This window comes from Bos indicus, chromosome 10 (genome assembly GCF_029378745.1).
Source record: "Bos indicus isolate NIAB-ARS_2022 breed Sahiwal x Tharparkar chromosome 10, NIAB-ARS_B.indTharparkar_mat_pri_1.0, whole genome shotgun sequence".
Classification (NCBI taxonomy): Eukaryota; Metazoa; Chordata; class Mammalia; order Artiodactyla; family Bovidae; genus Bos; species Bos indicus.
Window position 1 is genome coordinate 76,816,802 of NC_091769.1, and position 16,886 is coordinate 76,833,687.

At 43.5% G+C, this 16,886-nt stretch overlaps 1 protein-coding gene across 1 annotated transcript in view; it reads right to left on the minus strand.

The window, feature by feature from the left end:
* Nucleotides 1-7,841, minus strand: part of SPTB (spectrin beta, erythrocytic) — a 130,893-nt gene extending 123,052 nt beyond the window's left edge. The window contains exon 1 of the mRNA XM_070797705.1: nucleotides 7,643-7,841. The gene's annotated coding sequence lies outside the window, so the exon portion shown is untranslated. The remainder of the gene's footprint in view (nucleotides 1-7,642) is intronic.
* Between the last annotated feature and the right edge of the window lie 9,045 nt (nucleotides 7,842-16,886).

Here is a 16,886-nt window from a genome sequence, read left to right on the forward strand (position 1 = left end):
TCTCCAGGAAAAAAGAACTTAGACTAAAAGTTCTGCAGGAGAAAGAAAGCAATTATTATCTCAACCAGAAGGCCCAGAATATTCAACTATTCCACTGAGAAGATCTGGACAAAGTCCCAGCCTTGAAATAAGGAAACTGACTGAAGTCAAGTTCTACCACAAATTTAGGGATTTTGGACAAGCCCTTGTATGTTTCTGATCCTGTTTCCTTGACTGTTTGTTCCCTGTTTTGTCACATGGTCATTGTAGAATAAAATGAAGCAACACACTTAACAAAGGTCTCCTGAAAACTAAGTGAACTGTATATTATGTGTGGTCATCATCTTGTACTGGCTGATCTTAGTTCACATTCCCTTTGCTGCCGCCAGTGAGCTCTGTCTAAACAAGGATCTGATCAGGTCTCTCCTCTGCTCAAAACGTTTATTGATTTCAACTTGAACCTTCAATGGTTCAACTTCTTCACACACTAAACTTATACCATCTTTAGGGTCATATATCTAGCCCATTCGTGGACTGTGGTCTCTACTCCAGACACAGAGAACTACTCCTCTTCTAATCTAATCACACTCTATTGCACGTCTCTGATAGGCTATGTGCTAGGGTCCCACCCGTGCCCATTCTCCCTTCTTCCATCAGGAAAACCCCAGACACTCTCCAGCCTGAATCAGACTCTTCCCCAGTGGGGCTATTTCTCAGGCATCCTGTAGAATCACTGTTTGCAAGTCCTTTCCCCACCAGACCAGTGAGTCTCCACTGGACACCTTTTTATGTCCTCAGGATATGACAGGGTAATGCATACAGTAGGTATCCAACATCTGCTCTTTCTAAATATTTCTCAGGTGGCTCTCTCAGGCCTTTCCAGCTCTAAGGCTTGGAGTCAGTATTATGAAAGGCCTTTTCTAACTCTTTCACCCTGAAGGAAATAGTCATGAAGGTGAAACTGACTGAACACTTCTAAGGGGCTTCAACAGAACCAAGAACTCCCAAATGTTCAAGCTGGATTTAGAAAGGCAAAGGAACCAGAGATCAAATTGCCAACACCTGTTGGATCATAGAAAAGGCAAAAGAATTCCAGAAAAGCATCTACTTCTGCTTCATTGACTATACTAAAGCCTTTGACTGTGTGGATCACAACAAACTGTGGAAAACTCTTCAAGAGATGGGAATACCAGACCACCTTACCTGCTGTTGCTGCTGCTAAGTCGCTTCAGTCATGTCCGACTCTGTGCAACCCCAGAGATGGCAGCCCACCAGGCTTCCCCGTCCCTGGGATTCTCCAGGCAAGAACACTGGAGTGGGTTGCCATTTCCTTCTCCAATGCATGAATGTGAAAAGTGAAAGTGAAGTCGCTCAGTCGTTCCCGACACTTAGCGACCCCATGGACTGCAGTCTACCAGGCTCCTCTGTCCATGGATTTTCCAGGCAAGAGTACTGGAGTGGGGTGCCATTGCCTTCTCCGACCACCTTACCTGCCTCCTGAGAAATCTGTATGTATGTCAAGAAGCAACAGTTAGAATCGGACATGGAACAATGAACTGGTTCCAAATTGGGAAAGGAGTAGGTCAATCCTGTATGTTGTCACCCTGCTTATTTAACTTATATGCAGAGTACATCATGAAAAATGCTGGACTGGATGAAGCACAAGCTGGAATCAAAATTGCTGTGAGAAGTATCAATACCCTCAGATATGCAGATGATACCACCCTTATGGCAGAAAGCAAAGAGGAATTAAAGAGCCTCTTGATGAAAGTGAAAGAGGAGAGTGAAAAAGCTGGGTTAAAACTCAACATTCAAAAAACTAAGATCATGGCATCCAATTCCATCACTTCATGGCAAATAGATGGGGAAACAATGGAAACAGTGAGAGACTTTATTTTCTTGGGCTCCAAAATCCCTGCAGATGGTGACTGCAGCCATGAAATTAAAAGACACTTGCTCCTTGGAAGAAAAGCTATGACCAACCTAGACAGCATATTAAAAAGCAGAGACATTACTTTGTCAACAAAGGTCCATCTAGGCAAAGTTATGATATTCCAGTAGTCATGTATGGATGTGAGAGTTGGACCATAAAGAACACTGAGCACAGAATTGATGCTTTTGAACTGTGGTGTTGGAGAAGATTCTTGAGAGTCCTATGGACAGCAAGGAGATCAAATCAGTCAATCCTAAAGGAAATCCGTCCTGAATATTCATCAGAAGGACTGATGCTGAAACTGAAGCTCCAAAACTTTGGCGACCTGATGCGAAGCACCAACTCATTAAAAAAAGACCCTGATGAAGGGGAGGGAGGTTTGGGAGGGAGGGGACATGGGTGTACCTATGGCTGATTCATGTTGATGTCTGACCGAAAACCACAAAATTCTGTAAAGCAATTATCCTTCAATTAATAAAAAAAAGACCCTGATGCTGGGAAAGACTGATGGCTGGAAAAGAAGAGGAGGACAGAGGATGATACAGTCGGATGGGGTCACCAAATCAATGGACATGAGCTTGAGCAAGCTCCAGGAGATGGTAAAGGACAGGGAAGCCTGGTGTGCTGCAGTCCATGGGGTCGAAAAAGAGTCGGACATGACTGAGCAACTTAACAACAACAACAAAGGGGCTGCTGGAAACAGGCCGGAAGTGAGCAGAGGGACAGAATGAGGCTAGAAGTCTCTTTCTGGTCCTCGTAAGTTATGTCTTCAAGGTATGCTTCATTTTGAGGTGCCTTGAATTCTCAAGTGAGCCATACTCATATTTACATCTGGTATAAATGGAAATGATTTTCAACCTATTTTCAGGATTATCCAAGTTTCTCCTTTTCTTGATGGAGGAAAGTCTTGAGCTGAACATAATTCAAAGCAATTATTGTTCTTTAGCTGTCAAGATGCCCTGTTATTCTTTTCATAAATATCCTGGATGATCTGAGCCCAGTTCATCACAAAGTCTTTTTTTTTTTTAGCCCTGTACCTTTTCAGTTGCTAAATTTATAGCATTCAAATGAAAAGAAGAAAGGAAGCCCCACTTTTGCCCCCACTGCTAACATGATATGTGCCTGGGTTTTAATTGCCCTTGTAATTATACCCTTGGCCAGGTCTGCACAGGTATACTGTAGAAATTAAACATTATGGCAAAGCCTGAAAAGGCCTCGCTGAGATAGGAAGACACGACAGCTTCGTAATATCTCTAGTTAACAGGAAAAGGCAAAAGAAAAATGAAAAGGAGGCCTGGGAATGTCATAAGCCAGCTAGATAACAATCCACTGAGCAGGCATTTCTGTCTATGACCCTCTCTAAGACTGTGAGCTGGAAGGCTCGGAATCCCCTGGTGGTTTGATAGTCAGCTAAGGCTGGATGAAAATGGAAGAAGGTGGAGTGCCTGGCTTGTGAGTTAAGAAATAAGCACAGCAACAAAGGGAAACACGCTATGACATTTTCTAAATATTTACCAAGGGGAGTTGACAATTCAGTGAGTGCAGCCAGACCTGACAGTGAATTCTCCTGACTGCCTCCTACACCTTCGCTCAATCACCATCTCCATCTCTGAAAACCAGGTAACCTTCACCTCTGGGGGTGTTAGAGGGAAAACTGCCTCTCTGTGATAAACCCAGCAAATGCTACATGATGATTCTGGCACACAGACCACCGCATTTACTCTTTCTCTCCAGATTTCTTATCTAAAGCAGAGGAGTAACTGAACAGCTGTCTGTAAAAAAAAAAAAACTAAGTCGATATAAACTACTTTTAAGATAAAATATTTCTTTCCATGGTAATTTTTAACTAGTCATATCCATATGATTTCAGCACCCAGTATCCATGAACTTCCCTGCCAGTCCTCATTCTAAAACTAAATTTCTCATCAGCCCACACAGCAGAGTTACTTTCATTCTTGATCCTCCCAAGTCAATTGATAAATGTTAATCTGCAGGTCAAGGTTATTTTAAAAATTATGAAGAAATGTACTTTATATCATTCTAAACTTCCCGCTGGTCACATTTCCTACCATTTCAGGTCTTGGACAGAGAGTATAATTTTGTGTTTGATTTTGAAATTTGGAACAACATACTTCAAGAGCAATTTAGTGACTGGGTTTAGATTAAAACAGGTATTTGACAGTCCCAATAACTCTCTAAAGTCTTTTCCTTCTCCACTGCTCTAGAAATGCTACATAATTATTTGTCTTAAAATCTGTATCAAGATATTAACACCTATTGTGCCAAAACGCATACATCTGTACACCTAACAGGCAATGGGAAGGTTATGGAGCAGTTTAGAGTTGAATGCCCCTTCATGTTTTCTATCCTATCTCCAATACCTTTTAAAGATTTTACTAGGATGGAAGTACTGGACATGAAAATATACCCTCTCACAATCTCTCTCAAAGGAAAGAAAATGGCAGTGGTTTAATATTAGGCAGAACTTCAGGACATAAACCCAATACTGGCCTTGAGAGGGAGAAAGCAAAGAAACAGGCTAAAATGATAAGAAGCAGGAAAGGTCCGTACCACCACTGCACATAAATCATCAGGTACATCACCGTTGGGTCTCACCTTTAAGCAAACAGCTACACAAATAGAAGGCTAGACTCAGTGACCTCCGAGGTCCCTTCCCAGTCCAACAGCGTTGCCTCATGAATTTTTTATAATTATCTTCTGTCCTATCACCCTGTCCCCATGCATCATCAAGCCCTCCTGGCCACGTCCACGACTGAAAGGAAAATCTGTTTTCAAAAAAAATCCATGCTTTGACTACTGCCAAAATTTACAGTTCTGTCCTTGAAACAATGACGGGCACATAATGGGCATGGCTAAATACCTCTGAGCAAGTGAGTCTCCAATACCTTCAGCAATATATATATTTTTACAACAAAACGTAAATAGCTTATTTTAACATTGATACCTGCTCTTCCTCAAAGTATTGACTGACATTCATGATTATTTTGTTCCTGCAAAACAGATCTTCTGGAAAGTGGCCACCGTGTGAGAGAAATAACCCATGTGATTTGAAAGTGAACCTTGGGGGCTTTGCAGGTTTGGTTCAGAATAGCAAGCTTCATCCTGCTAGGGTTGGAGGATCTCCTGTGGAGGACAAGTCAGTGGTGGCTTGCCACGGGAAGGGGGCACTGGCGGGAACAGTCCGGGAGGTGGCCCGGCCCTTCAGCAATATTTTTAAAGCTTCTCTGATATATGCAGAATTATCACCCAAGGGGAGAGTGAAAGACTATGAAGCTAAGAGACAACCCTACAACCAGCTCTTTCCACCTTGTACTTCTATATCCACTGCTGACTGCCAAACCTCAAAAAGAAGGTTGACCAGCTGAGTCTGAATCCCAGCCCCACCACCCATCAGCTGTGTGATGTGAGGCAAACTATTTAATCTCCTTGAACCTATTTCCTCACTTGTAAAATGCTGATAATAAGAGCTACCTCGCAGAGTGACAACTGAGTAGGATAATATAAAGAAAAGTCTGAGCGTTCATTTACTCATTCTCTCATTCATTCAGCAAAGATTAAACTGAGTGTCCACCACAGCCAGGTACTGGGTTAGGCATTGGTTTGGTATGTAAAAAAATAGAAGAAGAAAAAAAAAAAGTCCATTACTTTTATTTACTAAAAACAGCCTATGTCCAGAACTGTGGCAGATTCGTCAGATTTTTAATTTAGTTCAACACTTTCATTCACAGCTAGTTTGCCTAAAACAGTCATTTTTAGTTTGTCATATAGGATCCCAGGTGGGAGTCTGCCTCCGGCCAACCTTTACCTACCCTGAAGCTAACCATCTAGCAGGCGTTCTGCTAAAAGACGCCTTCACTTGGAAGAAGCGATGACCAGAGCAAAAGGCGGTATTCCAGCTCTCAGCAGAGCAAGCCACTCAGGAAAACTTGATACGCCTGTACACCCAGGCCCGTCCTGGATGCCTGGAAGGTCTGGGGTGCTTTCAATTCCACAAGCGGACTGAGTCTTCCGAGAATTGGGATTAACAGGGCTGGCTCATCCCCAGTCATTGTGACTGGACCACCTATAAAGCAAGGGCAAGAGCTAAGGGGTGGGGGTGTCTAAAGGCCACCTTTTTTTAGTGTAGGGCTGATGTCTTTCAGCTATACTTAACTTCAGGGTGTGATAAAGTTCTGTGTAAATGACCCACTGCTGAGAAGTGGTGGTCTCAAGGCTGGTGGGCTTTTCTTCAGTGTGAGCTTAATATTCCTTTTTCTAATCAGCCCACAGCCTTTGGGCAAGTACAAGCCTAGCTGTGCTGGGTACTGAGCATTCAGCACTCTTAAATATTTTGCATTTACAAAAAAAAAAAAAAAAAAGAGTTGCCCAAGACATTCTGGAATCCAGGTCTCCTAGCAAAAGAGTTAAAGTCTGACACTGGAATAGGAAATGACCTGCTCTAGGTCATAGGATCAGAGGGTGATTAAAGAGGGAATTCTAGAATAAAATTTGGTACCATCTGTGAAACTAAGAATCTGGTAGCAGATAGTATACAAGTGCCTAAAATTTCTGATTTGCAGACTCCTCTCATTCAAGAGCCACCTGAATCACTTCCCTTAGGAACTGAAGTATATAGATCGTGACTAACTCACCGCTGTGGGTCTCGCACGGCTGCCTCCTACCTAGAAGTGACAGCCTAGACTCTCGGCACAGGAGTTCTGGGTGCAAAAATACTGTCACTAGACATCCACCACTACCACTCCCATCTGAAGCATCTAAGAAACTAAACTATGGCTTCTTTTCATTTTCCTTCAGCGTGTTATTATTAACTCCTGGCGCCTCTAATTGCTCACTGAAAACAGTGGTTTGGATATTAATAGGCTGAAAATCAAGAACCCTACCTGGGGCTCGTTGTCACGGAAACGGTACTCAAGCCCGTCGCTACTTCCCCACCCTTGGAAGTCTGGGCGAGTTGGTGGAAGTTGGGGATTGTTTTAACGCTGTTAATTTCTCCCACTTTCTGCTGTTTCTCAGGGCCAAGTTGTTGGAGAAAGAGAAACTGGTGAGGCGAGTGACTGTAGTATGTAGCAGCTTGGAGGAGTGAAACTCTTTAGGAGTGGAAGGGTAAGGGTCCTTGGAGGATGGCTTGGGGCACGCTGAGCTCCTCTCCTTGGGGCTGCACCCGGCCACTCCGCTTCGTTTCCCGGGCCCTTCCGCTGCCCTTCTCTCCCAGCCTGAGCGCGGAGCTACCAGCAGCGCGCAGACAAGTTCCCCAGAAGGGAATCTGAGCAGCCCCAGGCTGAGACACCCAGCAGAGAAGGGAGTGGGGAGGTCGGACAGGCTAAAGGCAGAACCCTCTTCGTCCCCATGCCAAGGTTCTGGGGGAGGCAGCCCCGGGACCAGAACACGCATCCCGCTCACCGCCCTCCCAGCGCCCCCGGGCGATGCTCCAGGATCTGGATCTCCAAAGCAAGCGCCCAGCTAGCTAAGCGCCTCCGAAACCCACGCGGATTCCCGCGCCCCGGGGCGATCTCTGCCGCAGCCGCCAGGGCCTCCCGCGGGCTCTACGCCCGGCACCCAGGGCTGGGCCCCCACCCGGTCCCCTGGGCGCCGTGCGTCACGCGCCCCCTGGGCCCAGCGCCTCCTCAGCGCTCGCGCCGCGCGCCCCAGCCTCGCGCATCCGCACCCGCACCCAGCTTCCTCCAGCCACGGGGCCCTCCCGGGACTCACCTGCGCTGGGGCTGTAGCGGCGGCCACCCCGAGCCCGGGGGCGGCAGTGGCGGCGGCGCAGGGGGAGGAGGGCAGCGCGGGGCTCCTGGCACAGCGGCCGCCGGGCGCCTGGTGCTGCCGAGCCGCGGACCCGCCCAGAGATATAAATAACATTATCTGAGGAGGGACATTCCTGCCGGGGGACATCGCTGCTGCCGGGACCAGATAGTCCCGCGGCGGGGGCGGAGAGGCGGGGCCGCAGCCTCCCGCAGCGCCAGGCCCAGCCCCCGCCTTCCCCACCCACTCCCGCACCTGCCAATCAGCCTCCGAGCCCCGGGCCACCTGCCCGGCCTCCGCCCGGCTCCCCCGGCCAGCCTCCGCCTCCCGGAGGACCGCCCGAGTCCGAGCCACCCGAAGCCGGAGCGGTCCGCAGCGCCCCCATCGCCGCTCACCTCCCCTCACCGCGCGCTACCCCGAGCCCCCTGCAGCGGGGAAAAGATTTGGCTGCAGCTCCGGCCTAATTCGTGCACCCAGAGCGGCAAGCCTGGCCAGGAAAATGAGCCCTCCAACCTTTCCCACCCCGCGTCCCCACTGTATACAGTCGGGCTTTTCAAATATGTTAAAAGACCCGCTGAGGCCGTAGGTTAGGAGAGGCGGGCGCCCGGGCAGCGCGCCCTCGCTGCGGCGTGTTTGGGAGAGACAGATTGTTCCCGGGGGCTGGTGTGTTAGAAAGCGCACTGTGGGGCAGGCTTCTCGGGGCTGGCAGTAAGAGCAGACGCTGGGAGGGCTGGCGTGGGCACTGGGCGGGAGACCCTCGCCCTCAGCCCGAGAGCTCGGTGTCTCTGTTTGCAAACCTGGTGTGGTCTGGGCGGACCCCGCAAAGCCGGAGGGGCACAGCGCGAAGTCCCACGGCTTGCATGTTACAGGGACTGTAATCAACAGGCAAGCTGCCACCCCAGCCCACCGACATCTCCTGGCCGGCCCTGGTTTCCAGGGAGCCGAGGCTTCCTCGCCGCAAGCCTGGGTGGGGTGGGATGCTGTAGGCCCGAGAAAACACTAGAAACGCTGGTGCCAAAGAGGAAAGACAACAGCACCTCCGCTCACCTCGGGAGAGACACAGAAGTGGCAGCTTGAAAAGCTGTCCACTTTTTTGACTTTCTTACTATACAAGGTCATTGTTCAGTAAGCCTTGGTGATACACCTTGCCGCAGTTTTCATCTCTTTTCTCCATCAGCCGTGCTGGGACGGTTTCTACCCAGACAACAACCCAGGGAATCTCAGGTGTTTTGGAGATGGCAGTGGCGATGTGAAGTGCAAAGATGTAGAAAAGAGTTTTAACTTTGATGATGCCTGGTGTTCTTCACAACGGAACAGTCTTGCTCCTGAGTTATTTGCTTGGGAGTATAATTATGCTGTTTTCCAGGATTCACCAGGAAAACGGTGTTTAAGTGCCAGATGTGAGTTCTTAGTCTATATACTGAACGTATGCAAAGATACTTCACTTCCTGCTGCAGTCACACGTCTTGAGAGTGAGTATTTAGACCCTGGTTTGTGCTAAGTGGGGCAAACCCCACAGATGTCACAAAGCCACACAACTCTCCACACCCCCATCTTGTTTTCTGGGCCCTTATTAAGCTCAATTTCCCAAGACACTCTAGTAATATAGGGAAAATAATAGAAGAATATTTGTGGTCATGCATTAGATTAGCAATGATCCACCGTTTTCCCTTTCTGATAACATTTAAGAGTTCATTTTTTTTTTAACTGAGTTAGAAACAAAAAGGTCTCTTTCATTTAAAAATTAAAAACCAAATTCTGGCAAGGAGCACTCAAGAAAAACAGGCCAGCTTCAAAGGCTGAGACTATCATATATCTCAAGTAGAAATCCTTGATCTATTTTTGAAAGAAAAAAAATGGAGTAAATTATGTATTTATGTTTTTAAAAAGCCTTGTGTGAATAAACTTATTAAATAAATTCATGATTCCCTAGAATTGCAGCTCTGCAGCTACATAATTATATACTACAAAAACAGATAATTCCTTAGCTTTAGGTTTGTGGCTCTAAACTGAAGTTGCCCACATATATTTCTTTATAGGCCTAAAATTTATAATTTTCAACCATGAGGAAAAAATTAATATAATAAAAGCACCAATTCAGTGGACAGATTACCCCAGGATTTTACAAACCAGCCCAGCTGCTTTAGTTATCTCCACTTCAGCTGAAAGCTAAATAATTCAATACAACCTCATTTGCTCCAGAGCCTGTTATCCTGACAGCATCTCCAAATGCTTTACAGCTAATAGAGTTACAGTGAAATGATAAATTAGGACTGAGGGAGAGAGGAAGTTTAGAAGTACAGAGGAAAAGGATATTGTCAAATGAGGGAGGGAAATGGCAGATCCCAGGGAATGGGAATAAGAAATTGGGCAGAGTGAAATAGGCAAGAAGGACAAGCTCATATAAGTGTTCATAACTGAAGTCATTGTTGTGGGCAGCAGGGATTAATTTTGTAGGGACTTTCTGAGAAGAGTACCTAAAGCCTCCTGGAATCGTCCATCAGGGAGATGGGGGGCTTCCTTTGTGGCTCAGAAGTAGAGAGTCTGCCTGCCAGTGCCAGAGACACGGGTTCAGCCCCTAATCTGGAAAGATCCAACATGCCACAGAGCAACTAAACCCATGCACCTGTGCTCAGTTGTGTTTGACTCTTTGTGACCCCATGGAGCCCTGCAGGCTCCTCTGTCCATACTGGAGTGTGTTGCCATTTCTTCCTCCAGGGGATCTTCCCGACCCAGGGATCGAACTCAAGTTTCCTGCATTGGCAGGCGGATTCTCTACCACTGAACCACCTGGTAAGCCCCAAGTAAGCCCATGAGTCACAACTATTGAGCCTGTGCTCTAGAGCCCTCGAGCGGCAATTCTGAACCCTGGTGCTGCAACTACTGAAGTTCTCATGCCCTTAGAGCGCATGCTCCGCAACAAGGGACGCCACTGCAATGAGAAGTCCACGCACTGCAGCTGGACAATAATAGCCCCTGCTCACCACAACTGGAGAAACACCTGGTGCAGCAGTGAAAACCCAGAAGAGCCAAAAATCAATAAATTAATTAATTTTTTTAAAGAAAAGGAAAGGTGGGAGATTGGCCCTCATCCTGGTTGGTCAAGGGGCTGCCACCCTAACCACCTATTCCATATTGACACCCCACACTTCCGAGCTACCAAGCAGACTCCTAACAGGCAATCTACGGTTCCAGAGAGAAGGTGTGCATTTGAGACAGAAGTTGTCAACCAAGAACTGGGACTTCTACTTATACAGGAAGAGAGGGTAAGCTCTCACAGAAATGTCCACCCAGCTCCAGCTAAAATCAGTAGGAGGAAAGAGGATATAAGTTGAGACGTTAGAGGAATCTGACACAAGAAGGAGTCTTCTATTTCTGTATTCTCTGAATTTTTTACATTGAGCTTGTATTATTTGATGAACAGTTGGAGATAATGAAGAAAATAATACGTAGAGATTGGATCAAGATGGTGGATTGAGCCCACACATCTATCTTCTCTTCCATCCCAAATCTCATTAAAAATATATATATATGCTGCTAAGTCCCTTCAGTCGTGTCCGACTCTGTGCGACCCCACAGACAGCGGCCCACCAGGCTCCCCCATCTCTGGGATTCTCCAGGCAGGAACACTGGAGTGGGTTCCCATTTCCTTCTCCAATGCATGAAAGTGAAAAGTGAAAGTGAAGCTGCTCAGTCATGTACGACTCTTAACGACCCCATGGACTGCAGCCTACGAAGCTCCTCCCATGGGATTTTCCAGGCAAGAGTACTGGAGTGGGTTGCCATTGCCTTCTCCCATATATATATATGTCTTAAAGAGAATAGAAATCTAACAGCACAAGGAAATAAGAAAAAATGTGATCAATTTTCCAGAAATTCTTAGGAAATACTGAAATATAAAAGAGACAGGATCTGATCTAGAGAAAAACAAAATGAGAGGAAATCAAAACAGCTTCAGGAGAAGGAATCATTTAGGGGGATTCCAAGCAGGAATCAAAGGATACAAGAGGTGGAGGGGAACCTAGGATAGAATAATTCGCTGAAGAGCCTCCTCCCCTGCTGGCATTAGATATCAAATGTTTGCCTGTGGGATGAAGTTAGTGGGGCTATTGGGACCAGAGGGGCAGAGTCCAAGGATCCACTGACCCCTGGAAGTGAGAGGGAACTTTCACTCTCTCTGGATAGCATGTTGTACCCTTCCTTCACAGTTCCTGAAGAGAGGCTATGATTAACCGAACAGGCAAGCAAACTGATTCTCAAATAAAAGATGATCAGACAATCAAAATCACCAAAGATTCTGTCAGGGGAGGGGAGCCAATACCATGAAAGAAAAGCACCAAACTCAACTAACAGAGAAGTGTTATCAGAGGAAACTAAGAAAAGGAAACAGAAGATAAATTTTAAATGATTTAAAATTTTATTCAGCAAGATTTGAAAGGATATTGTATCCATGAAAGATAATCAGTGAGAAAACATAGAAATTTAAAAAGTGGTTCCTGAAATTTAAAATCCATTAGCTGATCAGAAGAACTGATCAAGTCAAAGAGCAGATTAGTGGAAACAAATTCTCGTCAAGCACAGGGTGAAAAACAGGGTGATGGGAAGTTTGGGACAATGGTTGAAAGCCATGGAGGCAAGAGCCTCAACTCCAGTATCTGTTCAATAGAAGTTACAAAAGAAGAGAAAAGAGACCATAGATGAGATGATTATAAGGAGAAAGTAGAATAAAATTTCTCAGAGTTGAGGAAAACTCTGAATTTTCAGATTCAGTAAAAGCAGCTTAAAGCAAGATGGAGATTTTTAAACAGTTTACAAATTTTATGTATAGTTTAAAATTGTGATTTAATTTGATTTAATTAAGACCCAAGAACTTGAAAAAAAATTAAACCATAAACCAAGAATATAGGCTAGACGAACTTCCTGTGCCTTGAATGAAATTAATCCTAAAGTTATTTTTTACTGAATCACAAAACCAATTTTAAATTGTTTGAAATTTAAAACTACTGTGACTTAGAAATGAACATGTATCAGAAAGCTACTTAAAAACAGACCTACCAAACCAAATAAACCCAACCCTATCCAATATTCCCTTCATTCAAATTCTTGCTAATAGTGGAAAAATCAAGAACTCTTGATAATGAAGAGAAAACTTTAAAATAGTGCTTAGGGCTTAAAAAACTAACGTTCCCTCCTTATTTACCTTGTCACCAAGAGATGCATTTCATAAAATTTGGCTGAAATTTCCATTCCATTTCTGGAAACATCTAGGGGAACCACACTCTCCACAAATTCCAAAAATAAAGCAGCCGCAGGACCGGTTGGGAAAACCATTTACACTGTAGGGGCCCCGAGGACAAAGGACCAAAGTTCCCTTCCAATGCCTCAAACAGATCAGTCCCTGGAAGGAACCTGAAGCTAAATACCAAACTGACCACTCTTTAAAGCAGCAAGTGAAACTGATTCAAATTTCCCTCCAATAATGGAAAGAAGTGGAAGAGCCAGGCTTACATCCTGTTATGCACCAGTGCATGGAAGAACTAACCAGGCGCTGAGCATCTTTCCTTCCATAGCTGAGCCTGAGCTTTCCTTCCTTTTCAGGATTAGATTTTCTGTTACCTAAAGGATGTGAGTTTGTGCCCGTGTAATACCAGGCTTATATTGGGGTGTGCTGATAAACTGATGTCTGAAGGCACTTCTGTTCTGCAATTGCCTTCTTCAGGCTGTACTGTTAGTAGTTTGCTCAGGCTTCCATGATGAATACCATAGACTGGGTGGCTTAAATAGCAAAATTTGTTTTCTCACAATGCTGGAGATTAGAGGTCTGAGATCAAGATACTGGCGGGATTGTTTCTTCTGACCCTTTTTGGTTTACAAGTCAAAGATGGTGGCCCTCTTTTCCCTCTGTGTTCACATGCTCTTTCCTTTGTGTGTGTATCCTAATCTCCTCTTGTGAGGACACTAGCCATACGGGATTAGGGCTAGCCACCTGACCTTATTTTACCTTAACTACCTCTTTAAAGGCTCTGTCTCCAAATCTGGTCACTTTCTGAGGTACTGGGGGGGCTAGCATTTTAACATGAATTTGTGGGGTGGGCCATAATTTTAGTCCATAACCCAGACCTCATCTCTTCCCACATGAATTGCTTCTTATAAGCCTCCCAATTGTTGTACCGTTCTCCAGTTTCACTTTCTTTCAATTCTTCCCCCACAGAGTAGCCAAAATACACTTTCAGAAAAGGAAATCTGATCATGTCATCCCACTATTTTAAATCACCCAGTGGCTCCCTGTTGCTTTTGGAATACCGTTTTGAGTTTCCTAGGACTTAGCACAGTTCCTGACGCACAAGATATACTTAATAAAGGCCTGACGAATGAATGAATAAATTAATGAATAAACAAATCATGGAAACTGAAAGAGAGTTGCAATTCTGGAGGTCAACCAAAGAAGTAGGTAATTCAAGGTTATTTCTATTTGATCTAAGAATATATATTTGTGATTTTTCTAAGGAGGATCATTTCCCTATTTATGTTTAGGTAGTTATCTAAATAAATTCACATCCCTAAAACATAATTGGTAGTATCTATGTCTGAATTTCACCAACTCCTCGGTCACCTTGACACATTCACACCTGGACTTGCTGCCTGTGGATGAGAAATGGAATCAATAAAGCAGGCTTTCCGTTCACATGCTCTACCAAGTTCACCTGCCACCTTCTGATGTTCCATTCATAAAGTGTGAGTCGCTCAGTTGTGTCCAACTCTGCGACCCCGTGGACTGTAGCCTGCCTGGCTCCTCTGCCCATGGAATTCTCCAGGCAAGAGTACTGGTGTGTGTTGCCATTTGCTTCTCCAATAATGAGATACAGCAAATACCATAGTGATGGTTCAGATATGTGAACTTTGTCTCTGTTTATTCCACCATCTCAGTGCTGTTTTCAGACTTCATCCTTGGGCAGTGGCCCCTCTTCAATCCCCATGGTCCAATATGCCAAAAGATTAAAAATACAGGAAGATGGATCAAAAAGCATTCTAAGCAGTGGGTTGATCTTGTTTTGACATTAACGCTCTATCTTGGGTATCCACAAAGAGAATAATCTGTATGTGGATAATCAGAAGTACCTAAACCTGAAACCTTTGTTCTCTTCTTTTTATAAATATTTATCAGGCCAGGAACTCAAATCAAGGGGAGAAAATATAATTTAAAACTTGAGTTTGTTAACAAAGAATGACAGCTAGAGTGCTAACAATTCAACCATTAAACCATTTTGTGCTTATGTGATAATTATTGCCAGCATAAATGATCTTGTTAATTGCTTTAATTTGTAAGTGAGCAGTTTCCAAGTTTACACATTTTTTTTTCATAATATTAACCAAAACCTTTGGGAAATTTTGAATAAAATTTGGAAAGATATTGCAATGAAAGATTTCATTACCTCTGCAAATTCATCTCATTTTCTATTCAGTGGGATATTTCTGCAGCTGCTCAACTTCTGCTTAAATATTTCTTGAACGCTTTAAAGTCTACAAGAAACTCAAACATGATATATTTTGTAAAATAACTAGTTCTTATCAAAAACATCATTTTTCTTCATTTTCCTTTGTGTATGGCAAATTATATTTTTAAAAGATTTATCATTTTCTTTTTGCCAAATGCCATACAATCATTTGTATTCAATTTCATGAAGTAAATTGCAATCATTATCCTTATTGCCAAAGAAACCAAGAAACTCAGAGTTCAAGTAATTCTCCAAAACTCACACAGAACTCTAAATCCCTTTCTAACGAAACAGTTATTTATCTAGAAAGCAGTATCTCATGGGTTTTTTAATTAACAGATCCCATGATAGTTAATGTAAATGATCTATATTATAGACTAATTTTTTAAGTCAATAATCAGATTAACAATTTAGCCTCCAATTATGCTGAGTATGTGCAAGTAACAACTCGGTGTTGCTTGTTCTATTGCATCATCATCTTAAATATCAAAATTCACTTAATTAAGCATCTAGCTCTGGACCTTCCGTAGCAGAAACCAAAATAAGTGAAAGCTTTTGACCCTTCTTTTGGAAGTGTTTCAAAGCTGTGAGTGAACATCAGTGTTCCATTACTGACCTCAACTACTGCTTAAACCTATTTCTCAACTCCCACTCCTCCCTTCTACCAAATATGGCCAGAAATTGAAGTCGGAGCTTGCCCCATACTATTTCAAGCGCTTAAGGCATTCCCTACCCTCATTCCAAATATCTAATATCACCTACATATGAATCTTTTAACTTATTTCATAACTAACAACCAATATTAAAATGCAAATGACCTTGGGAAGAGTCAGCTTTTAAGGTACAGGCTTTCAGCTACTGCAGTAAGGAAAAGTCAATGCCATTTAGTGGCATTTTAATAGCCAAGCAAATTTTTAAAAGATAGTAATAGGCTTGTCTGAAAAGATCAGTAGATAGAGTCAAAAGACCTGGCTTCTACTCCCTGTTACCCTTTCTCTGTCTTCGTTTTTCTTCCACAAAATGATGGCATTGAACTAGCTAGTCTCCAAGGACTCTTTCAACTCTGGCTTTCTATATTTTACACTTGTAGTAAAAACATACTAGATGTTCATTATAATAATGTTTTTAAAGGGAAAAATTGGGAATTCAGTGTTCATCATAATATAATTGATTAAACCAAGTATAGTGGGTATACACACACACACACACACACATTCTATGTAACCAGTTAAGTGATGATGTGGTTTTATATTTATTTATAGGGAAAGACATCATGACATACTGTTTAAGTAGCCATCAAATAATCCTAAGTTGACTCAGGAAGGATACTCTAAAAAATCTTAAATTATTTTTAGTTAATAGAATTAACACTAATTCTTACTTCCTTCTCTATTCTTCTATAATATTTGGTTATTTGTGCATATAGAACATTTTCATAACAAATGACAAAATTATTTTTAATTTGAGGAAAACATCATTAAATATAAGTAGCAAATATTATATCCTTTCCTGTGAGCAAGTTTTGATAGAGAAGAGGGTTAGGGTAAGGACAAAAGAGCAGTGAAGTAAAGGAAAACAATGAGTCAATAGTTTCATCAGTAATTCAGATAATGAAATAAATATGTGCCTTGAAGGTAAAAAACAGTTGTTACACAAATTGTGCACAGCTGATGTGTTTTTCACCATCCTCTCAGTCATCACATGCTGGATTT